General features: G+C 39.1%; 1 long non-coding RNA gene across 6 annotated transcripts in view; it reads left to right on the forward strand.

Annotated features, from left to right (window-relative positions):
* The window catches only part of LOC116325609, a 60262-nt gene that overhangs the window by 27071 nt on the left and 7067 nt on the right, over nucleotides 1-26124 (forward strand). For 2 of the 6 annotated variants that reach the window (XR_005613212.1, XR_005613203.1), the window contains exon 3: nucleotides 10961-11309. The exons of 3 other annotated variants lie outside the window; for them this stretch is intronic. This is a non-coding gene — a long non-coding RNA (uncharacterized LOC116325609). Of the gene's footprint in view, nucleotides 1-281; nucleotides 547-10960; nucleotides 11310-26124 lie in introns of those variants that run through there. One more of the 6 variants, XR_005613213.1, reaches the window with a different exon arrangement.

Consider the following 26124-nt stretch of genomic DNA (forward strand, 5'->3'; position numbering starts at 1 on the left):
AAATGAGGAAAAAAATTTAAATATGAATAACTATTCAAATACTTACCCAGTATGTTCAGCTGTGTACAAATAACTGTTTCCTAATGGCCTTTATTGTCGCTCACACTGATGGCATGGATTTAACATCTTCTTTATCTTTGACCTTTGCTTGTGTCAGATCATTTACTTGGATTAAACATGAAAGATTTTGGTGAATATGGTTTAACAATTTAAGGGAATAACCTACTGGAAATAGAAGTGTGCATGTCTTTGCTCACGTTGTATTTTTGTGCCTTCTCCAGAGAAAATCAGCTCGGTCCAACCTCGTCAGTGACTTCAAATGCTGGCCTTACACTGACCTGCAGACTTCAAAGCTTGATCAAGCCTTCCCAAGACAAGAGATTCTGTGGTTCAAGCAATTTGTTAAACAGGGGGAGAGGTTTAGTGTGATTTGGGAGTGAAAGGATGTTTCAGTAGTCCTGGCTAACCCACAGCCAAGCCACTCCGGACATGTGAGAAGCACTAGGGATCCTGTAAAAAAGTCTCTAATGCTGCTTGGATCAGAAAAACAGGTGCTGCTTTTTCCCAAGAAAGAAAAAGTGCATTATCTGTAAATCAAAGCTTTTATGAGTGTTACAAAAGACAAACTGTGTTTGCTGTATTTGTCTGTGTCCTGATGAAGAAAAATTTTAGGTGTTGATGCGTATATCCAGAAAAATAATAACATGTTCCATTGATTTTAGAATTTTAAAATAATCAAACTGGTTTTTAATCTCAGAGGCTCACAAATGGGACAAATGGGGGTATCTTGAAGTCCCCTTTACAGCTGTAGAACAGCATAAGTCCATTACTAGAGATGGATGTACTCCTTGTTCACAGTATAGTATGAGTCTGAGTCTCATCTAAATGCCTTCACTGTGGAATACAAGCTTCAATCGACTCATTGACTCCAGTGTCAGCCAAACATGTCTGAGAAGTATCAGACAGGGAGGCAGACATTTTACAAACAGTTGGTTTGTTTTCATACAGGGAAAAGCCAAGAAAAAATGTTGCCTGCAGACTTTTCTCAAAGTAACATCTGGCATATGAAAATGAATCTGAAGCAAAGTAGATTTCCACAGATTTTGTTTTTATAGTAACTTAAATTCTCCTTCTGTCTCCCTATTTGAAATCTTTGATAGTTTAGAAATTATGCTTTCCTATGATTATGTATCGCGTGCAGTTAAAAATGCGTACACTTGAGATGTTGTATTTCCATCATTTTCAGAAGAGGAAATTCCAAACCACTTCTGTATTTGTATCCAGTAATTGTCACAGTTGGCTTAAATCTGTCAAGTGAAGATGTATGAGTGGGTATATAAAACGGACATAATTTCATGGTAAAGATGGGAAATGTTTTTGGTATTCGATTATTGAACCTTTTCAGACAACTGCAAAAGTCTTTACTCTGAATTAGCATTAAGGTTAAACCCAATTATTTATTTATACCCTAAAATGATGTTTTGAAATCTGTCTCTCCTTTTAAACACTGTAAACAAAGGCTATAAATCATAACCTGTGACAGCCTTAATTGCTACCAGAGGGAGTTAGCTTACTCTCAGTACTGCATTAAGATATCACTGAGTCTCACAGTGTTCTCTGCAACTCTAATCAAGTGTATTAAAATGGTTAGCCATCTTTAATCGTTTTGTTTGGGGGGGGGGGGTTGGTTCGGTTCGGGTCTTTTTCTGATGGTTTTCTAGTTACCTACCCCTTCTTCTATCATGGACAACTTATATGTCACGACTGTATGATTTGGCAGTACAAAGATCATCCGGAAGGTATTCACAGTGCTTAACTTTACAGCCTCATTCCAAAATGGATTAAATTCATTTTTCACCTCAAAATTGTACACACAGTACCCCATAACATGAAAAACTTTTGTTTGAAAATTTTGCAAATTTATTGCAAATAAAACAACAAAAATATGATGTGTACACAAGTATTCACACTGACACTCAGAACCTGATTTCAGTTGCATCCTGTTTCCACTGATCATCTGTCAGATGTTTCCACAACTTGATTGGAGTCCACCTGTGGTAAATTCAGTTGAATGAGCACGATTTGGAAAGACACAAGGTCCCATAGTTGACAGTGCATATCAAAGCACAAACCAAGCCATGAAGTCCAAGGATTGCATTGAGGGTCTGAGGAAGTATACGGACAAATTTCTTCAACAGTGAAGGCAGTGAGCACAGTGGACTCCATCATCCATAAATGGAAGACGGTTGGAACCACCAGGAGTCTTCCTAGAACTGGTCTGATGAAACAAAGATTGAACTCTTTGACCTGAATGCCAGGCATCATTTCTGAAGGAATCCAGGCACCAATCATCACCTACCCAATACCATTCCTACAGTGAATCATGGCCACGTCATGATGTGTAGATGATTTTTGGAAGGAGGAACTAGGAGACTAGTCAAGATTGAGGTAAAGATGAATGTAGCAATGTACAGAGACATCCTTAATGATAAGCTGCTCCAGAGCACTCTACACCTTGGACTAGGGCAAAGGTTCATCTTACAACAGGACAAGCACAGCCAAGATAACAAAGGAGTGGCTTTGGGACAACTCCGTGAATGTCCTTGAGTGGCCCAGCCTGAGCCCAGACTTAAACTTGATTGAACATCTCTGGAGAGATCTGAAAATGGTTGTGTGGCGACACTTCCCAATCCAACCTGATGGAGCTTGAGAAGTTCTACAAAGAAGAATGCAAGAAATTGCTCAAAGATAGGTGTCCCAAGCTTTTAGCATCATGCTCAAAAAGACTTGAAGCTACAATTCCTACCAAAGGTGCTTCAACAAAGTATTCAGCAAAGGGTGTGAATACTTATGTATGTATAAAATTTGCAAGAATTTCAAAGAAACATTTTTCAATTTGTCATTATGTGTTATTGTGTGTAGAATTATGAGTATTAATGGATTAAATATTAATTTAACATGAAACATGAAAATGTGGAAGAAGTGAAGCACTGTGAATACTTTCCATATGTATGTAAACAGACTTTAATTTCTCATGTTACTTTTAAATATCACACATTAGTGATGTTTGTAGACATTTACACAGTAGGAATATTCTGCAAATCAGCCTGGATGTTTTGTCTGATGTAAAGAAACTATTTTAATGTATTCTATTTGTATGTGAAGATGAGTCATTCATGTCGGAGCAGGGGAGGAAGTGGAGGTTGTTCTCGCTGAATCCTTTCACATTAATGAATGAGGTGGCATAGATTTTATGGAGCTAGGTTGTATTGACCTGTGGCTGACATCTACCTTTTAGTTTCATAACATAATCAGCTCTTGACACATGATTATAATAACCCAATGCAATTTACTGCATTCTCTGCAAACACATTGATTTTTTTTTTTTTTTTTGAACAGCTCCCAGAACCAATTACATTAATATTGCTGCATAATTAGTTTACACATTACTAAATTACTGACAGATTAAAAGTGAAATAGCACAGTTCATACCCTGCCCACATAACTGCCAGAGAGGAAATTAATATGGATTCAAAAGGTCCTCAGAGACGTAAGCAGTAAAAGGGAAAAAAAGCAACAATCTATAAGGGATGCTTATAACCATGCTTGCATAAGGATATCCTCTCTGCACGCTTGCCAGGTGTTAGTTTCAACTGAGGCATTCAGGCCTAAGTAATTAATATGATCTTTAATCATATTTGCATATCAACATCAATAGTCCCTGATCGCACAAGAGGGGCCACTTTAGAGCTCTGTGGGTAAGACTACTGAGACTGCCCATGATTATGGTCTTATTATCAAAGACCTATTGAAAGAAGTCTCAGATATGGTCTGCAATACTTCCATTTCTTACAGTATTATTTGTACATACCAGCACCAGCGGTTTGTGTGGTTGAATGTTTCGGGAGTATGGGACCCCTCATCAGGGAATCCAGTTTGACAGGCTTAAAGATACCTGCCAGTAACTGATCTTCTAGTTTGTAGTAAAGTTGGTTTGGATCAATCAGCATTTAGTAATGGCCAATTATAATTATTTGTAGCAATGGGCATGTTTTAGGTGTCACAATAACTAAATGGTTGATCCAATTACCAATTTCATGTTCAAATTCTCCTTATAAAGATGGGATCAGGTTAGAAGAAATGAATTCACATGACTGTAAATGAAAAAAAAAATGCAGAAACTACATTTAACATCAACTTTGTAAATACTTTCCTTCATCTTTATTGCATCTCATTTCCAGTCTTTAGGCTGTTGGTGGCTGGCAAATGGGCTGCTTGATGGCACACTAACTTTTCAGCAGGAATGTATTGCCTTGACCTTTGATGTCCACATTGATCCAATGTACTGAGTGGCCGTTTCCTCAGAAACAAACATATATAATAGGTATTGGGTTCCAATGGTGCTCTTTCAATGTCTTAGGGATGCTTTGCAGCAATATAAATCAATTCACACTTATAGACACAATATGGGTGCATTAGTGCTGACTAGTGATTTGAGAATGGCTGAGAGGTAAAAATTCAATAGACCTTGATCAGGCACAACCAATCTATCCTCATCAGTCCTCAGTTTCTAATTGTACACAGATGCTTTAGATGGCAATCATAAAGAATTGTATTTTCAGAGATTTTCATTTTATTTTATTGCTTGGTTATTTTGTAAAAACTATAACAACAACAAAACACACACAGGAAGAGTACTTGTAAACAGGTGCCCTGATTATTAATATTAAATATTTAGTTCACCATGTTTAACACCTTGTTATAAATGATGTCGTTTGTCCTCAGGTGTTTGCTGAAAATGAATTTGTTCATAAATGACTGGGTTAGGTTATGTATGCTAAAACAGAAACTGAGAACATATGGTTGAAGAAATTTGCAGTCTCATTCCATATGCGGTAAACACCGGTTCTAAGATTTGTGCTTCCATGTTTAATGACTCTGTAAGGTCTTACCTGTACAGTTTGTGATAAATATTGGATTGCAAGATGAAGCTTTGTTACCTAAAATACTCTGTTTTGCTTTCCTGCTTGTGTGGGAGTGTTATGTTGAACCACTGTATATTAAGATCCAGCCACCTCCTGCGTCAGTGCCTCTGACAGCTTTTGTCTATTTATTGTCTCATAAATTTTCTCTGTCAGTGTGTCACTAATACAAACATTGCTTGAACAACGAGTCATCCCAAATCTCAGCACTGATTTCCTTTTGTGACTTGCTGGACACTGCACCAGGAGAAAAATGCATTTGATTAATACATTTATAGAATTTTTCTTTTTCTTCTCAATAATATTCATCTTCTTCATTTTCCTAACATCTCTCCAGTCCATGTGTCTTGTTGGTTTACATATCAATCTTTGAAGTTGGCAGAATAGACTCAGAGGAAAGGCTATAATTTTCCTTGATCTTTGGCTGTAGTGTAGTTCTTTGGCTGTGTTGTATGAGTTGGTTTACCGAGGAGAACTACAATAGAATGTTTCAGTGCGGAAGGCCACTTTTAAGGCAGGCAAGGCTACTTTTATACATTTTAACATTTATTAGTCTAGTTGATGGATTTGCAGAAATATATATTGTGCAGTACTGCATATATTCCATTGGTGAGGCCCTTCAGCAGTGAAAGTTGTAGATGAGGCCATCTAAGAGGTCGAAAAATGATTTTTTTTAATAAAAAATTACTCTTGTCCATTTTCTGCCATTTTTTTTGTTTTGCTTTTGTTTGTTTTTTTTACATTTAACATGGATAACACATCAATGCATATTTTAATAATAAAGTAAACAAAAATGGCTGAATTGCACTTGTTGTTTGTCAGTTTTATTTGAGGGGAGAATAGTGCTCTGAGTCCAGTGTCCAGGGTAACGTGGCTTTTATTAGTGAGTGCTGAGCAGAGTGGGCGCTAGATGTTACCTGTCCACTGTGCAGCCCAGCTGTTTACTCAGCTGTAGGGCCTCTGTCTCCAGTGTAAGGGCAAAAGGAGCAGGTCACTAAATATTTCATTTCCCAAGTAAAACATGCTTGCCCTTGTCAGGTGAAAAAAAGAGAGAGAGAAACAGATCACAGTGATGAATGTGCAATCAGGCTGATTAACTCATTATTAGTTGTCCAAAGGATCCACTGAAGGAAATGAGGGCAAGAATGAAATAGGTTGTTTATATGTCTCGTAGTCAGAGCTATGGATGTGATGTGAGGAAGAGGCCTCCATGAACTTTTACCTCTTCTAGTTAGTGATGGGAAGTTGAATTATGTCTCTCAGTCATGGTGTTTCTTCCCTCTATTAGGGTCTTGCTTTTTCCGTCATATTTTTTTTTTCATTTAAAGTACAAACCACTATCAGTAATACATATGGAATCTAAATTAAAATTGGGAAAAGAATCCCTCACCGAGGACTCATCTTTCTGCCGGCTTCTGCCATAACTTTATCCTTATTCCTTCTCTTATTTTCTTTGACTCTTTTTTTTACCAGCAGATGGTGCTGCAATCACTTCGCACTGCATCTACACACACTGACGCTCTCCCGATCTTCCACAGACCCGCACCACACTTTTAGAAAGGCAAGGGGGTGGCGTGTGGGGGGAGTCCAGCCTAGTTCCTGAGTTTAGGCAAATGTTTGTTGAAATAAGTGGAGATTTCCTGGTTTTCTTTTTCGAGGAAAAAAAAGGAAAGAAACAAAGTTTCTTTATAGGATGAGCTCAGGGTGTTTTGCAATTACCCTTACTTGTGCTTGAGCTCTTTTTTCCCCTTGTTGAGTAGGAACAGACAATGTTTTCCATTCCAGTTTCTTCTTACAGTTGCAGAGTGGGTGCCGATGGGCGCAGTGTTGTGGCTTTTACTGGTGAGCCAAATATCACAGCTAGAATGGATGGTGGAAGGCATTATGGACGTAAGTAAGAGCAGCACTAACATTTGCCTTTATATGTGGACTGAGACGAGAGGGCGGTGAGAGATTTCTTCTAAATAGGTTAATAATTAAGCTTCTGAGCATCTGCCAGGCCCGTGATGTTGTTGTGTTTTGTTTTTTGTTTTTATTGAAGAATCCGTTATGTCACTGTCATAGCTGAATATATTTAAAGTATTTAATTTATTCTTCCTTTTTTTTAAAACTTGTGCTTGTTTTAGTTATTTCTATGATTATTATTCAGCCACTATTTTTTGTAGAACACCTGTGACTTGTCACACGGACAACATTTGCTTTTCACACCATTAGGAGAGGTGTAGACTGACCAGGAGAAGAGAGGTGTGTATACGCGAGTGTGTGTGCATGCGTGTGTGTGCAGTGAGTTTGGGGGGCAGAGGTGGGGGACTGTAAAGTGTAAGCTATTGAAAGGAGGAATGTGAGAGAGCATTATTGCCCGCACTTCATGTGAATGGAAAAGGGGTTAAAGAAATGACAGCGTACAGTGGGTGGTAGGGCCTCAGTGCAGCCTGGGAGGAAATGGAATGAGAAAGTGCAGTCAGGCAAACCACTCATTCACCATGACAAATGGGAGAGGCCTAGGCCAAGGGGATACCTGATACCCCACGGTGGGCTCTGTGCACCTGCCTGGGCTCCATGTGCACCAAAGTGGAAATAAAGCTCAGCCACTTGTAGCAGCACACCTCCACTGTTTACAGAATTAGATAATAATAAAAGTTATACTGAGAATAATATAATTTATATAAACAATTCATGCAAATAAGATATGATTTCAGTTTAAGGCTGTGATTTTTATTATTTATTCTGTATAGTTAGTTACATGAATCACTATTCATGCCGTCGTGAATAATAATAGGAAAAATATTATAGACAGCATGTGATGAACTAAAAATAAGTTTCACAATAAGCCAACATTATCATAGTGTTTCATAAAGTACTTTTTTCTAATTAATTTAAAATATCTATTGCATTTGAAATTTATTGTACTAAAATTATTAACAAACAAAAAAAATTTACTCATCAAATTAGTCGTAAATTTTGATAATAAGACAAAAAAAAATCTGAAATACTCTTCACATCATCTTCAACGATCTATTTCACAGTGGAAACGTGGCAAACTTGTATTCGGTTTATTTATGTCACCGTGTTCTTCTGATGTTTCCACAGTTTCGGACTAGCTGTATTGATACAACATTGAGTACATAAAAACAATAGTTATGAAGGAATATGAAGACTGTCTAGTCTAGTAGTTTGTTAGGTTAATTTTTACTTCAGAATGTGCCAACTGAAGTTTTCTGTTTAGTTATAGTTACACACTTTTGAATATATTTTTTTATATATTTCAGTACATTGGCCCATAGATTGTTTAAAAAAATATTAGATTGAAATTATGAGCCGAAAAAGTCAAACCTCACAAAATCAACCAAATCCTCATCCAAAAGCATTAATATGCTCTCAATGAGTTAATGAGTTTTTCAACAGGAATGTCACAAGTTGCATGTCATGAGGTTCTAAATTAGGGCATATATCAAATTTCAGAGGAATATTAAATCTTTGGGACCTGTTCAGAATTAGAGGAATACTGCTATAATCCAATTGTGTATGAGGACAGAGCAAGACACATATTTAGACAGCACAGAAGCAGTCTTCTGTTTAGAAGTGGTACAGAAAGTGTAGTCTGCCTCAGAGCTGCTACTTTTCCTAGAGCGTCCAGGAAGGATTACTTACCATTCCTTATGCAGAGAGATGAGCTGTGGTCACTCCAACAGCAGTCAGTCTACAGCGTCAGGTTGCAATGCAGCATGCTATGAAAATACTCAATCTTGTCTCCCACTTCAGTGTTTAGATTGGGCTGTGAAATGACTGCAGGCTGACAGGAGTAGGACTCGGGGAGGAGGATAATAATTTTATTTCTTTCTCTTTTTTTCTCCAACCAAACATGAATCGTTTGAGAAGTTTAAAAATATCCCATCTGCCAAAAAAAGAGAAAACATTATAAAATATTTCTTTAAACATTTGGGGCAAAGACGGATGGGAAGTGAAAGAGCTCTCCCTACAACAACTGTTTTCTATTTCAAACTACACTTATCACACACAAACCGTTGCAAATGAACAGTGAAGAACAGCAGAATATTGTCATGCGTTTTCACTTGTTTTAGTTAATGCGATCACTGGCTAAGCTATGTAAATTGTAAGTGAGCTTAACCATTAACGTACTGTAAAGCATCAGTTTTGTTACTATGGTTACTTGTAGGCAAATAACAGGCTAAAATCTAATGACCACAGATGATGTGGCCCAGTGATTGAACTGTTTTCTACTGTATTTTTAACTGAAAGTAACTAAAGTTCTTTTTCAACAATCGCCATAATTGAAATGTTATAACAATATATAAAAACAGTAATAACTTAATGAGTTAATGCAGCTCTTCATAGTAACCTTCTCAGTGTGTTTTGGAAATGGTTTGGTCAGCTTCTTGGTCAGTGTTGTAATATGAGTACATTAAGTTATGTCTGTCAGTATTTCCAACAGCCGTAGCACAGAACAGGAAGAGCACAATTCATCAGCTTCAGTAAATATACCTTCCGCGTGTAAGAGGTAGAAGAAAAACATGGTTGTGATTATTTATTTTTCATTTCAGCTTCCTTCCCTTTAACATCAAGGTGTTACCTCAGAATGCTGCAGTGTTTTTTGTTTAAAAAATGAGGCTGTGTGTATTTTTTCTTTATAATTTCAATATATTTTTAAGCTTCTTTGCTAACTTTAAAGCTTTTCCGTGTCCCAGGATTGTTACGACTCTCCCAGCACACTGACTCATCAGTAAATAGTGTTCTACCAGATTTAAGCTTTCTCTTCTGTTTGTTAGAGCTCCTTGTGTATGCGTGACTTTCCTTAGATCACTGTCCTCCACAGCCAGACATTCATATGATGTTGGTTTAAGAATACTCTTACAGTGGTTTTCAACGTGTTTGAGATTTTTAAAATATATACTTTGTTTTCTTTTGGTTATGCAGAGCCTCGCTATTTTAGTAATATATTGTATTTATATGCATTTACCATAAAGCTAGCAGTGAGCATGTTTTTATTCCTGTGCAAAGCATCTGGGTTAATCTCATATTAGTCAAGAAGGATCATTCTCACAAACAGTCTTAGACTTGTTTCACAGAACTATGCTCTAAATTAAATGCACGGCGTCAGTGGATTAGTGTGTATCGCTTTAGAAATCCAGTAATAAGAAGAAGCTAAAAATTAATTGCTGTTTTGTTTTCTTTCTTTTTAAAAAAATATTAACATGCTTGAAAAAAGCACTGCAAAGCGCGCTGAATTCCTAGATTTCACAGCTTGAATGATTGCATGCAGAACATTTGATTAATGACTATGGCAGCTTTTACAATTTATCGTCATACAGTTTGTGTATTATTTAATTTTTAATTTCAAATTTTCACTGGAGAGTTTATGCTATTAAACTTAACATTTTGAATTTACAACCCTCACTTTGTGCTCTAAAAGTTTACCATGGCTCGTCTTGTCTCCTGCTATTTACTTTCTATATATAGAGTACTGCATGTGCTAATGTTATTTGGTGTGTCCTGTGGTTTGTATTATTCAGCTAGACATTCCTCCCCCGATCACATACGGCGCATCTTGTAGTTCCACTATTTTACTTTCATACAGAAATGTATTTATTTGAGGAGGAGCAGCGGGTAGCAGGGACATCTGTTGCACTAATGTCCAACAGAGTAAACAATATGTTTTGAATTACTGTAAGAATTGACCTTAGAATAAGCCTTATCTTATGTATAAATCATAGTAAGTTCAATATGCTTTGTAAGTAGATTAGTTCATCTGGAGTCCCCCTCCCTCTTCCCCATAGACAGAGTGTCTCAGCAATGAGGGCCTAGAGATGTAATCCAGATTCATAATCCAATGATTCTTACAAGCTGTTTTGTGTTGTTAAATACTGGGTATTTGTGTTGATTTAATATCATTCTAATCTTCTTTAAACTGCCAGTTGCTGTCTGGTTCATCGCCATCTTGTTTATTGCTTGCTCTCTAGACTTGACTGTAGGCTGGAAAGTCAAATCGGATGAGGCCAGTGGACTTCGGGGATGGTGCTGAATAACCGATGTGTTCGCTGATGAGGATTTTGATTATTTTCAAAAATAAAAACATTTTCAAATAATATTTATTTTTGTTTCTTTCAGAAAGTCTTGTGTGAACACCTTCTAGTTATATTTAGTGACAGTAATTTGCTCCAGCCTGGAAAATTTCCTCTTGTTTCTTTCAAACCCTAATGTTTTTAAAAGAGCAGCAACTTCATTTTCATTTCCCCGTCACAACACTATATTTAATCATTATAATTCCTTAGGAAAGCTTAATCAAATTAAAAATATAAATATGTATGGGAAAAATACTTTCTAAAATTTTACATTCACATTATTTTAATTTAACTGGATAATGTAAAAAATATATAAATTATTATTATCATTTTACTTACACACTGTAAACATTTTTTTAAAGCATGAAGGTTAACAGGTGGAACTTTAATGTGTGTTTTGTTTTTGTGGCATTAAACATAATGTAAATATAAAGCTGATTACACAGTATAACGTTGCTTGTTGACTTCAGTCCAACAGGTGGTTCTGAGAATTTCAAATAGTAGGTGCTTACTGTCACCAGCCTTTTGAAGTAATCGAGTTCTTATAAAGCTTAGTCTGATTATAGTCCATGATATTGTTATTTAGTTTTATTGTACTTGTAAGTGGATTCTACTCCCACAAGGTTTTCTCAGCGCTCTGACTTGCATGTCCAATATTATTAGTTGCTATGAGTTCAGCCTGCGCAAATCTGTTAATGCATAAGACCATAAGAGCTTCTTATGTTCCAAGCCAGGTCAGAGTGAAGACACATCAGATTAATATTTGATCATGCAGAAGGGCCCTTAATCAGATTTGCTTATTCCCTTAGCTGAGTGCTCTGCAGCAATTATCATAATTGTTGCGCTAAACATGCTTGTCTTTACGGCTAGCGGTTGGACGTGAGCGTATGCTGTGAGAGGGGGATTCCAGTACCAAACCCAATTAGTGCAGGATGGATGGATGGGCATGCCGAGGGAGATGGAGGATATAGAGAAGAGGAAGGGGAGGGCCATGGGCAGGGATGCTGGTCCAACTCACAGTGACATAGCCCAGGGCAGCACAGTTAACTCCAGCCACCTGGAGCTCTTCAGGACAGGCTCTCCCCATGCTGTAATCTGCCCTCAGCCATGCCACCAGCGCCTGCTGATACGAGGGAAATTAGAGATGCACCAGCAAAATGGCAATTTCAGTCTACAAGTGTCTATTCAATTGCAAAACTCTGTGATTTTCTGTGCTGATAGTTTTCAAACTTCATAGTATTTTTTTTCCCACAAAGAGAAGTCATATTAATATTAATGCTGAAAGTGTGCATAATAAACCAGGGAAATATAGACTTTAGTTTGCATTTGAGGAAATACCAGCACTAGTCTGCTTATTAGGACCGAAGAGGCTCATAGTTCATTCAGTTACCCGCATAAGTTTATGCTGAATTACTGTATATTTATCCAGAAACATATGTGATAGGAAAATGTAGATATACAGTAGCATTCATAGATATTGCTCTTTTATTTGGATTATCTATTAAAATACATTAAGAACAATGTGACCAGATTTCCAGTAACTTTTCTGAGATATGTGGTTTATGCAACACTGATGGAAGCAACTACATTGATTTTCATGTAAATATATGAAGGATTTTTTTGTAATTAAAATAATTTGATGTTTTATTTTTAAGTAAAAACAATAAATTAAAGATTAAAAAAACAAAAACAATTTTGATGACTGTGTTAAGCATACAACATATTTTTGAATAATAAGTATATGGAACCTACTACCTGAAGCTGAATGAAAAGTGATTTGTAAAGGAATCGATGCAACTTTGTATGTAGTTTTATAAAACTCCCTGCATTTATTTTTGCTTCAAAATGAATATCTCATAAAATGATCACAACAACTTTCAAAGTATTTACAGAATATATTTCTTTGGTGGTATTTCTGAGGTTTTGCTGAATGTGTGAAGATAATAACCTTTTCGATGGAAGACATTTGTGACTCAAATCCTGTTCTTGTTTTAAGCAAAACCAATAAAAATACCAAAGCAGAACTCTGCTCTGTGTCATTTTGATTGCTGTTTCCTGAATATTCTGTCAACCAACCAAATTGTCATAAGTGTGTCTGTTAAATGAATGAGCCCGTGGACCAGTTCTGTCTGTATGAAAGTCATCTATCCTGCTGGAGGCATGGCACTGCACAAAGAAACACTAGGAGAGATGGTTCCCCATTAATCTATGTTGACTGGGTGGAAATTGCATCTTTGTAATGAGTATTAGGTGTGCATCTACATGAATTAAAGCTGAATGAGCCCCTGATTGATCACCTCGTCCCAAATGACGCTGCTTCCATGATCATTATTGTTTAAAAGTGACTAAATCATATCGGGATGATTAAAAGTCTCTGCTCAGAGGGGAGGGGAGATAAAGTAAAGGCACAATGTCTGAGAAATTGCGCTTTCATCCCCAAATTCTGTTTATATAGTTGTGGTTATTTCTGCTAAAGTTCTGGTTGTATTGTCAGAAAGGAGCATGCAACTGAAATAAAGTCAAAGGATTTAAAAAGTAAAGGAAGGAAATTTGACTGATATTGTTTTTGTGGGATTTCAGGACACTACACTACTGATATTTAAACAACTGTAGCTCCAACTGTCGTAAGGGATGGCCTTGATAAATGTCAGTGGGGATTATTTATTATGACATGACTATTTATATTAAGTCAGACAATCCACACCAGCTGCAGTTTAGTACCTCGATCACTCCGACTGACTGGACCATAAGAAAGGACTGACCCACATCTGCAAGAAGTGTTCATGTAACAACCTTATTCTCATTTCAGATGTCACACATTTAGCTTTAATGGGATGATATTATTTTTTTTCTGCAACCTGACCACATAAAAGATCTGCGAAGGTAAAAAGAGTGCAAAGTGTTTGAAGTCGGGGCCAAAAAGTCCAGGTGTTTTTACAGGCTTTGTGGCATTTATGTGATCTAAACTATATGTCTGGAGTCGCCTACACAAAAGTGCTAGACATCCCTGCCAGGTATTCACTTACTTCATAAAGAACATTCAACTGTGGGCAGCTGATTTGCTGGAGTTTGGGTCTCAGCCATAAAATCTTGACTGTTTGGACTCCCACTTGACTCTGGCATTTTGTAGAAAAAAGGGCCCCACACATTCAGCAACAGGAGAGACCACACTGAGAATTGAAATGTTCACACGCATTCTGCACTTTTACATTTTGTAATTTTTACATTTGATACATTTACAGGGAACCTGTTATTGTCGTAAGTATACTGAAACTCTGATTTTCTGGGAGTTGTTTGGCACATGTGTGAAAATAACAGCTTTTTGGGAAAAAGCCTACTTAAGAAAAAAAAGCAGACCTTGTCACCTTCTATCTTGACATATTTACTGTACCTGGACACACTAATGTTCTTCTGTAATGTCTTTCTGGTAATTATGCTGCCAAGCACCCTGTTGGGGTAATTATACTAAAAACACCCTCATTAGCAGCATCAAGATGTAAACCCCCAGAAGCCTCACTATCTTTCCCCTTGTGCACCCTTGGAAGGCAAGTTATTGGTCCAACTCCACTTCATTCTTAACTTTCTGCTTGTTGCGGTACATAGCAGGATCATATCGCTGCTTTTCACCCTGGTTGCACTGCATATATTGCCTTGTATGAAGTGAATCGTGTTTCTTCACTAGCTGCAAGTAATACTGTCCTATGGTGTTCATTAAACTGGTCTAAAAGGCATGGACAGCCTGATTTTCTCACAAGGTTGTTGTGGCTATGTAGCAGTTGGTTTAAATGAAGAATGCTTCCAAAGCTTACACACAAGCACATCCGAGCTGTTTTCAATAATGTGACTTAATTAAAACTTAATTGCTTGAAGTTCTGTAGAGCAGTGCACCGTAAATATCAGTACCAACAGGGTTTCTCTTTGCCCAAGAAGGCTTTGCTGAAATTTGTACAGAGAAATTGCTTAAATGGCAAACCATTTGGGGGATGGACATAAAGAACGGTAACTGAAAATATAGTGATAAGTTTTCCTGTGCTCATACAAAATGGACATACTACTCACCATAACAAACCAACAAAGAAATGATAAGAGTCTCGAGCTGTGCATTGTCTGGCAATTTGCTCTTTTTAAATTATTCAGAGGCAAGGCTTTTTTATGTCAGCAACTGTGTGTTTTCCAGTGACAAAGCTAGCCTCGCCTAACAGTTTCACTGCGTCTGCCGTTTTATGACTGACATAGCAATAAGCAGATTGTCCAGATATTTATGCCATCTGCAGGCAGGAGAGATAATTAAAGTATATAAATTAATCAACTGCAATTAATTAGAGGCTTTATGTTCACAGCAGTACATCTTTGCATGTATAATTTATATTTATTGATTTGTTTGGTTTCATTAGCCTATAAGATAACAGTGCAAATGCATTAGAGGGGAAAATGCACAATTAGCATGCGGTAAGGGCTGCCGGTAATTGATAGATCAGCGAGCACTGCCTGCAGATATAAAGCTGTGTAAACTGTCATAAGCAGTTACAATCGATGACTGATATTTCGCGCCATATCTCGCGCTTGATTAATGATGTTTTTGAAAGCGGCCCCCCCACTTAATGGGACCCTGATAGGCATGCAGAATTTACTGTTTAATCAGGGGAAAGAATTTATTGCGGTCCAGATCCTGTGTCGTTGCTGGTGGAAATGTATGATTGGTCTCTGTAAGTGCTATGCTGATGTTATTTGGTCCCGTCAGCAGCCAATATGGCTGAGCATTAAGAGCTTTGTGCTTCCCAGTTGATTTTTCATTGACTGTGCTGCCATCGTTCATCACTGGCTGGTTTCCCTTCTGCAGGGCTGGGAGGAGAGCAAGTTGGGAAGTCAATAGCGAGTAACGTATTCACAGCATTCCAGCATTTCCGACAGTGCTAACGGTGTGTAAACTGCACTCAAAATGAAAGACACTTGCTTAGTTCCCTGATAATCACCCTGTAATAATCTTGAAATGCAGAGCAGAAAGTTCGTACTTTTAGCATTTTGCGTGACTGCATTTTTCTCTTGCATACGCTGCTGAAGTGCACATCCAGGTATGTATTCTATTGGGAGTGGGATTGTGGAGGTTGAGTTTGAACAGAGACGTCATAGGTGTAATCCCATGTCTACTAGATGTTTAGCATTCAAGAAACAATAACACTTTTACTTCACATTCCACCAGTTGTAGCACTGTAAAGGAAACACAAGTCATCTGAGTCGGTTGCTCCTGCTTCGTGTGGAAGACGTTTTGAAGATGTTGTCATTACATGTTGCGTCAATGATAATTCATGTGGCTCTTGCAATATAATTACTGCGAATAGGATGTGGGGTTTATGGGCACCACATGTTGCTGTCTGGGAACAGCTTCTGTGTAGTTTTGATTATGTTGAGGTGGAACGCTTTCTCTGTCTTGCTTTCTGTTAGGTCAAATCAAATACCAACAATATTTTGAGGAAAGGCCTTAATATGTGTATAACTGATGAAAGACTGTAGGTATATATAGTATAGTGTATGCAATATTTTCGACAGTGTCTTTCACAAGCTGTGTCCTACACCTGGGTTCCAGACGTACATACATTTTTGCCCTGTGTCTCAGACAATTTCCTCCCCTTATGTCACTGTAAATACTTACAGAGACACCGCCCCCTGTTTAAGGTTGCAGATATGTGCAGTAGAAGGGGGAGAAGCGATTTGCCTTCTGGTGATGTGCTCCAAATTAGGATCTTACTTTACACCTGCTGGTATCTTCTCTCATTTCCCAGCCTTAGGGCAGGTCCTGAGATTTGTTTAAGATTAATCTTTGGAAATTCACTGAGGAGCTCACTCTATGTACCTTTCATTATAGTTGCTTTGACTTGGTCTGCTTGCTTATATGAACGTATGCTCTCTTGTCCTCTATGGCAAAAGTATGGTGGGAAACTGTAAATAATGCAAAAAGGTCTGTTGTCTGAAAAGAAACAGTAAGAGAAACCTTTTGACCTTTCTCACCTCCTTCATCCTGGACCCACAACTGAGTTAACAGCTGGAGATGGTTGAGGCCTGCTTTTTTCTCTCATGTTGCTGTAGGAGAAGGTAGAGAGGTAGGCCGCCTGATAGCAGAGCCATATTGACATGGCCAGATCGTTGTGGCCTTAAACCCACAACAGGCTATCTGATATCCTTCTAAGAGATCCCCAGAGGGTGAAAGCTTCCATTTTTCTCAACTTGTGTATAAGTAAACTGCAGGACCTGGCTGGGAGGTCAAATCAATCTCTGCTATTTATTACACAGAAATGTGACACTCCATCTTAAATACTCCCATCCAAAGTGATTTAGCCTCGTGTCTGCATTGTGTCTGCAGAGTGTGTGCTAGTGTGTGTACATGTGCATGCCAGTGAGATGGAGAGAACTGCATTTTACGACCATTGTGCCAAATTGTCTTTTTTCTCAGACTCGTCTCTTGTAAACAAAGATGGGTTAATATGCTCTTTGAAGACAGTTTTATGTAAAGCTTTTAGCCCTGGTGTATGTATCATATTTACTGTAAGTACACTTCAAACAAAGAGGCAGGCTAATGCAATGAGAATGAGTAAAGATTGTAGTCATGCACAGGTCAACTCTTGAACGCGGCGCCTAAATATGATCAGTATCGCATGCTACTTCAGCACACTTTGATGCTTGTTCAGGTTATGTCTGTATTAAATTGTTCAAACAGTGCAGGAAAATAGGACAGTGACACAGTCATTAGCCCCTAAAGGGGGATGCAATCCTATTTCTGTGGGAAGCGGAGCTCTGTTTACTGCGTGACAATGTGATATTGTGTGGCTCATGCTGTCTTAATTGGAAACAGTCTCACCCCACAAAAGGTGCATAAGACCCCTGATTTTGTGAGGCAATCTCATCCCTCCCCTTTCCCACCCCCATATCCCCCTCCCACCTCCTCCTTCCCTCTGAAGAGCAGCACAACCCCCTGAAGCATTTCCTTAATCCTCCGGAAGATCATGCTCTCCCACTAAATATGGTACCTGTGGACAAACAATGGATTTTTCCATAATAATAAGTTGAAGATTTCATTATGAGTGGCTAATGGATGGACAGGTCTGGGTCTGAGCAGATACACAGAGAAGCATCCGTTTGATCAGCAGCATAGGGTTAATCCATGGTAAGAAATAAGGGAGGTTTAGAGGGGGGTGGAGGGTACTATTGAGCTGGGCTGAATTTACAGCCGAGAGGGCTCAGTAAAAGGATGATTTTTAGAGCCTCTCGCTGCGTATTGAAGGGGAGACTGTCTGACAAGTCATCAATGCACCCCGGCGCTGTACTAAACTAATGAAAGCTGCATTTGATCTTCTTCGAAGAGGTTCAATACCTCTCCTGCTATTATTTAAGTCCTCAGCTTCACCCAAACCTGTTTTCAGATCTACAGAAATCATTAAATTGCACAGTGAAGTAAACTGTGTTTGTAAGTATTGGATGAGGAGGAAATATCTAAACTACTTATAATGTATCCCTGTTGATTGCATCCACTAGACGCTTCCTGACTTGTTTAATGCCTGTCTAAGTCTTTTTGCTCTGCTGTCTTCAGCTAAAATTAGCAACTGTTTACATCTTAAAATTACTTTTATTGAATTTACAAATGTTATACATCACACGGGCAACTTTTTTTTTTCATGCATTTAAACTTTACTGTTTTTGTAAGTGCTTTGTTTGGTCATCTTGTGTGGTCTGATCACTTTAGTTTTTTCCGTCGTACTTACTGGACTTGAATGTGAACCAGTCCATAGGACAGCATGTGATGCATATTATATGCATCAAAATCAAATTGGTGTTGCCAAACTGTTGTCACCAAATTATAGCTGTAACAGTGAGGTGTGGTGCCAGCCATATTCTTTTCTCATTGAACTAAAATAAAAATAAAGACTGCTTGTTGAATTTAAATTCATGTTCAAAAGTTAAGGGCCACCCCGACTGCACTTGAGAGGCATGCACAGTGAAAGATTGGTCTGAGCCTGTGCCAAGGAACAGGGCATGCGTCATCTGCTAACATCAATGATGGGGCTGCACCGCAAGCAAAACAGCCCATCCTCGCACTTGAACTGCAGTGATTCAAGGTTATGTTAACTGAAACATGTTGAAGTAATAATATAAACACCGTGATAAACCAGCAGTTGGAAGATTTCAGTAATAAATCTGGCCAGAGGGGGCCTTACTGAAATTTGTGATGACATCAAGTGGTTGTTAGTGTAAAAGTCTCCCATTATGCATCTGTTCTGCATCTATTCAGTGTTCATACTGCAGCAGCATTAAAGGTTTTATTTTTACTGAGTGTTACAAATAAATAAATAAATAGGTCATTAATGCAGCAAATAGGTTATTAAATAGTAAATTGTAAGCCAGACTTAAAGGTCTTCATCTTTCCAAAACTCAAGTATTGTTAAAAAATGTATAATAAATAAATAAATAAATAATTAAGTAAATAACATGAAAAAAGTGTAATTTTTTTTAATAACCCCAAAGCAATATCAAAGCATCATTAATGTAATTTCAGCCTTAGCTGTGCATTCTGAAATCACAGATTTACTTTTGCAGTCACTGACAAAATATAAGATAATAATTTATTTATTCATTTACTGACTTTGTGAGCTTTTTTAAATTTTATATTCTTTTGACAGAATAATTTAAAGCACAAGTAATCTGAAACTGTGGATAGCCTATGAGTGTAAGTGACACCCCCTAATTTTCCCTAACAGTTGTGTTTGGTAGGTTGAAACAGAAGCCATGCGTGTCATGAAAGAGAAAGAAAAAGGTAGTTCAAGAGACTGATGAATGATGAATAGTTGAGCCAGTTAGAGAAGACTGTGAGAAAGAAGAAAGTACAGCTGAATTCTCACCAGGCAGAGAGAGAGGGAGCGAGAGAGAGAGGGCGTTAGAAGAATAAAGAGCAGAGAGAGATGCATGGCAGAAGAGAGAGCTGCTGGGGATAGGCCTGCTAATCCTCACATATATATTCTCCTAATTAATCCTGATTACCACTTTTTAATCGGCCTGCTCAGGCTGCCCCAGAATAAAGTGACACTTCCTAATGAATTAAATCTGCAATTTACAATTGGTGCACTATTCCCTCCGTTGGTTTTTTCAGCCTCCCGTATTGGTCCCGTGTGGGAGCCTCCAGTCTGTCAGTGGCGTGTGGTCTCACTCCACACTAGTTAACTGCTAAATGCTTGGGTCACACCTGCGCCCTTTTATGGGGTCTGGCAAATCAGTGGGGTTACTGTTGTGAAGGGAATGATCAGTCCAGCCGCCCCTGCTGTTAAATACACGCAAGAGACAGATCTCTATATTCAAGAGTGGCTGTTTTATTTGCACATGGTTATTAGGATAGAAGTATTTTTACTTTGTACTCATCTAAAGCTTTATTTTCCACCAAATCTCCTGATCACCTCTGATATCATAACATCTCCACAGTGTAGTGATTTGCACATTCGCCTAACAAGTGCAAGATTCCGTGTTTGATCCCAGGATTGGAAAAGTGGTGTAAAAGTCTGCCAAATAAATCATGTAGAGCTGCCCACTGTTCTGACCTCTTGTGAATCAGGAAGCAGCTGAAAGTGGCTCCTAACCAGTATGGGCTCACACCAGTAGGACTGTTCATATGTTCTGGGGGTATATACAAAATGCACCAAGCAAACATACTATGTATGAGAGGTTACAGATACATTGGAAATTGGTGTAAAATGGGAAACCAGAGAACTTCTGGTGTCCATTAGAGACCACTCATTGGTTGGAGTACACCCATCTTTGAGCTCAACCTTCATTTTCATTCCTAACTGCACAGCTATGAAGTTTCCGTGTCTTGTACAGCTGTGACTGTGTTGCATTGACAAAATTAAAACCAACTTTATGGAAATACACCACTCTTTTTTACACAGATATAAATAAACGAAACAGCAACCTTGCTGTTGCTGCTTGCAAAGAGTCGAGGTTGATCACTCAACCTTGATACCGGTCTAGTGTTTAATACAATGAAATGTGTTTTTAGGTGGAGAAAAGGTAAACAGATAGATTGCTGACCTTGCCTTTTACTTCCGGGTCACCAGCACCTGGTGGCCAAGCAGTTTGAGACCACCACCATAATGAAGTCTGTCCCCCTGCGGTCGGGCCCTCTGCCTCCCTCATTTAAAGGGTCCATCCCTGGGAGATGGGATCCTGTGAAGCAGTGATTGTTTCCACGATTAGGTGGGCAGAGTGGTGGAGCCGTGCTGGTGGATCTCTCCCATGGATTCGCTCCCTCCACGCTGCCGAGGCTGAAAAACAATAGCCAGCTGTCGCCCGCTGGCTGATGTGCTTTTGATCAGCCAAATGAAGGCTGCTGGCATTTCTTATGGAGTGGAGATTGCTTATCGATCTATATCAAAATATTCATGCTAATCCCGGGCAGCGGAGACTATTTTCAAGCCGGGTTAGCAATCAGAGCTGCCGTGCTGTCTGGAGCAATTCGCTGAGCTGGGAAGTCTAATCAGCTCAGGGTCCTGCAGTCAAATGCACTTTGCCGTTTAAATTTGGACCCCTGACATTGATGGAGGAGTCCAGAGAAAGGTGTTGACAAACCAAATTGTTTGTTCCAGCACTATTTTGCTAGAGATCAAGTCCAGAGTAATGTGCAGTGAATTTGTTCATTACTAGCTGGGCTTGGAGAGAAGAGGGCTGAGGTTTCACCCTCTTTCCAGTAGAGAAGGACTAGTGTTTCATGGTTGGAGGGTTAGGGGGGAGTTTGATGGTGATGGTGAGTGTATACATGCATTTTTGTTGTGTTTGAATGATAGCCACGATACATGATGTGCATGTATTGTTTTTGGTGAATGGTTTGGGAGCGTTAAGAAGGTTTAAAGCATTTAGAAAAAAGTCATGTGGATTTATTGGGAATTCCTGGACCACTGCGGACTGTCACATTTTTGCCATTTCCACAGATATGTATCGTAGGTGCACATAAATGTCATGAAAAGGATAAAAGAAATGTAAAGCTGAATTGAAATGGACTCAAGAAGTTGTTGTATGACCAAATCCAATTCATTATTTACACGTAAAAATAAAAACATTAATGCGTAAATCCTGTTGAGGGTGTGTGTGTAGCTTCCTTGATCACAGATTATGTTTTCTTACTTCCTCTTGCAAAAGCCCCTCCTCTGTTCAGTGACGCAGAGCATTCTAAATCTGTCCCAGTACGTTAATACTGTCATGCAATTATTGTGCAAAGAAATCTGTGAAGAAAAAGCATTGCCAGAATGGAGAGATTATCCTGCTGGAGGGTTGAAGGGCTAATGTCTTGCCATATGGCCCAGATTGTAATGTGCAGTGTCCTGCTTCAGGGTCAATCATACATCAAGTATTAGTGTCAGGTGGGGATTAATGCTTAATGTTCCCTCACCTCCGACATAGCACACTGTACTCTACCTGGCTTTGGTTACTGCAGTACATGATGTATTTCTTGTTCTAGGTAGTAGTAAGAGAAAAATGAGGAGTTTTGTTGATGTCAGATTGCTATGTTTAAATCAAATCTTTTAAAAAAAGGCCCAAAGTATCTGTTCATTGCTATACTTGTTATTACACTTGCTATTATACGTTAATAATGTTTTTTAAATCTTTTGGGCCAAGAAAACCTTCCTTTCTCGTCTTTTTCTTTTTTAACAGCCTGTCTGAGATCATTTTTCTTCTTGTGTGGCTAGTGTTGCAGAAACCACCGATTAGTGCGATTATTGCTATCGTTGACTGATGCAGGGCCATACATTCTGACAGTGGGTGATTTAGCCCACACTTATGGCATAATGTTGCGCACACTGCAGCCAGGAATGTTTCTCTGTGCATAATCAAGATTTATTTTTTGGCTTCCATGCTGATATTTAGTTTATATGGATTGTTATTATTTATCCAATATAATCTGGTCATATGCACAGCAAAAAGGAAGCTGTAATTTGATGCAGAGTACAGCTAGTAATGCATAACCATATATTATTTGATTATTGCTGCTGTTAAAAGCATCTTAGTTTCTCCTCAAGGCATTTCTCTGTCACATTTTAACAAATGTGTATACTGTATTTGTGTAAGACAGTAATTTCTATGGATCTTGCAATTACCTTAGATGACCTGGTGTCCCCAGTCAGCCCTTTTCACCAGGTAGATTGTTAAGCCAGGTCCTCGCAAAGGACATTAACCTAGATGACTGTATAAGAAATTAACCTCATAATCTCTTTTTGAGTGATTAGAACTAATGGATTCCATTGACATGAGCACCTCAGCATATGAATCCTCTCAAAACAAAGTGGCAAACACAAATGTAGATGGGGCCAAAATATATTGTGTATTGCAACCTTGAAAATCATTGTGATGGAGTGGGTTGCTTACGGGAGTGGGGGTGTGACATGACAAGGTGAGATGTTTCAGTGTGTGAGCGTCTGTGTGTGTGTGTGCGTGCACGTGTGTGTGAGAGGTTCACATATGTCAGACGGCAGGATGTAAGGTGCAGGTGTCGCCAGGCTTTGGTGCTGCCTGTCACCTTGTGAATAAACAGCAGTTGTTCGTCGGGAAAGGCAGGACTGATTCATGTGAGAATGGCGGAACATGGCAGATGGATGTACTTTTTCATATGTGTAAATAGTCGCAGCTAGCTATTAACATACCTCTGTGCAGATGGCAAACTGTAATAAAGTACAGGCGATAAAACAAGCCTCCTCGTCGATGGCTGACGCCCAGCCGATGTTTGTTCATTTTTACATACAGTGCAATATGTTCTGTAGCACAAGGGCACAATAACTAGTGGGGATATTTAGGAGTGCTTGTTGTTCCTGAATAGTAAACAGTTTTAATGTTGCAGTAAAAGCAGCTTGATCTGCTTTGGTTTCACATACCAGAAGTTGAAAACTTAATTTTGTATTCTAAATGCACTTTGTTGTTCTACATCATATTTGATCATTTGAAAGATTTATAAATGATAATAAAATCTCCATTGAAATTTCTTGTCTTATTCAGTGCTCTAACTTGAGGACTGGGTTGTATCTCGTCATGTGAATAGAGTCAGAACTACCTAGAGGAGGAGCAGCAGGAGAAGTGGTTGCATGTTGGATCACGGGTGTAAGCTGATGTCGGAGCCACTCTGGCCCACAGCTGGTTCCCCTCCAACTAGATGATCTGCTCCTTCCTGACTCCAGAGACCAGAGGAAGAGGCTGAAAAATCCAGACAGAGAGTGAGAGCAACAGAGACAGACGAGTAGAAGGGGGTAGAGAAACAGTCGGGAAGGGGGAGTGTGAGCGAGAGAAAAAGTGGGGGTGTGTGGCGTCAGCATCCAGATGCACCACAGCCACTCGGTGAAGTCATGTGTGTTTGCGGAGGGCGTGTATGCGTCCGTGGAGCCCAAGGACTTGTCGTCTGGCTGCTGCTGGTTGTGGCAGCCAGCTGTCAGGGGAGCTCAGGGAGAGAGAGGAGGCCAGGTGAAAGGAGGGCCAGCGGCAGACGAGGACTGGAGCCAGCGCTCGCTCACTCCAAATGAATGGTGACAAGAGCGCGAGAGCCATTGATCCACTGGTCACAGCACCCCTAAGGCTGCAACCTAATGTGCTGAAAAAAGAAACATCAGCCCTAGTTGGGGCTCTGGGAGAGAGGCAGCCATCATCGGATGAAACACACCTTACATGCAGATGATAGCAAAAAAGAATGTGGAGGTGGTCATTCAATACGTTTGCACCCATTATGGACAAAGTCAGATGGAGAAATATAGTTGTTAATACCTCAGTTACATATAAAGTTAGATGAGTGAATGCAGCATGGTTTTTATTCTGAGCAATCGCACTTCTTTGCACGTATTGTTACTTGATAGTTGCAGCCTGCAGTGCATAGTGCAGCTTTTAGATCCTGACTCAGTCTGTTTCAAACAAATTAAATATACAACAGTTCGTTTGCTAATAAGCCAACCATTGTGTAAAAATTACCTCAGAGAAGTGTTATTCATTAAATGTGTAACATTGATAGTAATTTTCTTGCAAGGTGTGAGAAGGATTTGTTTTTTTCAGTCCCTCACTGATAACATTTGAGGTGAAACTTACCATCACGCGTATCTTTGACTTGTAGCCATTTCCTAAGATTTTCCACAGACGTTGTTTGAATAATGCCTCAGAGCTACAGTACATGTGTTAGGAGTTAACAAGCAAATATTCACCAAAAATACATGTAAGATGAAACACAGGAAGCCCAAGACACTCTGCAAACAGCATGCAAACATAAAACATTACATTTAACCCAAGTGTTGTTAGAAAAGTGCAGTTCCCATTATTGTTTATCACTAGGAATAATTACCTGCTGTGGTGCACCTGGTTTTGCACTATTCATTTGTCATGAAAAAATTACATGAATAAAAAAGCATTTCCTACAATTAGATTCCAGCAGGACCACATTAAAATTCATCACTTACTAACTTAATATTGAGTAGTGTCTGAAATGCTCTGATTTGGGTCTTACTTGGTGCTGTGACACTTGTAACCCAAGTCAGGCAGTGAAGCAAAGAAGGACCATCTGTGGGTGCAACGCCAAGCTGATTGATTGGTGATGCGGACTGAGGGAGATGATTGATTGATTGAGGTTGGTTAGGTGACAAACAATGCAGCACCTAGCCCATCAAGGTGCAGCCCTGTCAGTGGCAATAATCCCTGATTGCCTTTGCTCCCTGCCCACTCACCAGCAGCACCCCCCACCCTAGCCCCAATCCCCCACCTCCGTCCACCTCTTTGTCCATTCCTTTGGGAGAAGACATACAGTTCTGTCTGTCCACACCGACAAACACCAAACAGACACGCTGCTTCACCACTCATGTGAAGAAGCACGTATGTACACGTAAACGCTGATTTCAGAACTCTGGGATTCAAGCGTTATTGTCTGAAAATGAGATTAGTTCATTGTGTTTCCTGTCCTCCACTGCTAACTCTCAGCTGTCATCCACTCACCCCCAGCTCTGGTAAATATCAGCAGACTAAGCAAATAACTCTATTTTTTTTAACCACACACTGCATGTGTGTTTGTG

Source organism: Oreochromis aureus, linkage group 1 (genome assembly GCF_013358895.1).
Source record: "Oreochromis aureus strain Israel breed Guangdong linkage group 1, ZZ_aureus, whole genome shotgun sequence".
Taxonomy (NCBI): Eukaryota; Metazoa; Chordata; class Actinopteri; order Cichliformes; family Cichlidae; genus Oreochromis; species Oreochromis aureus.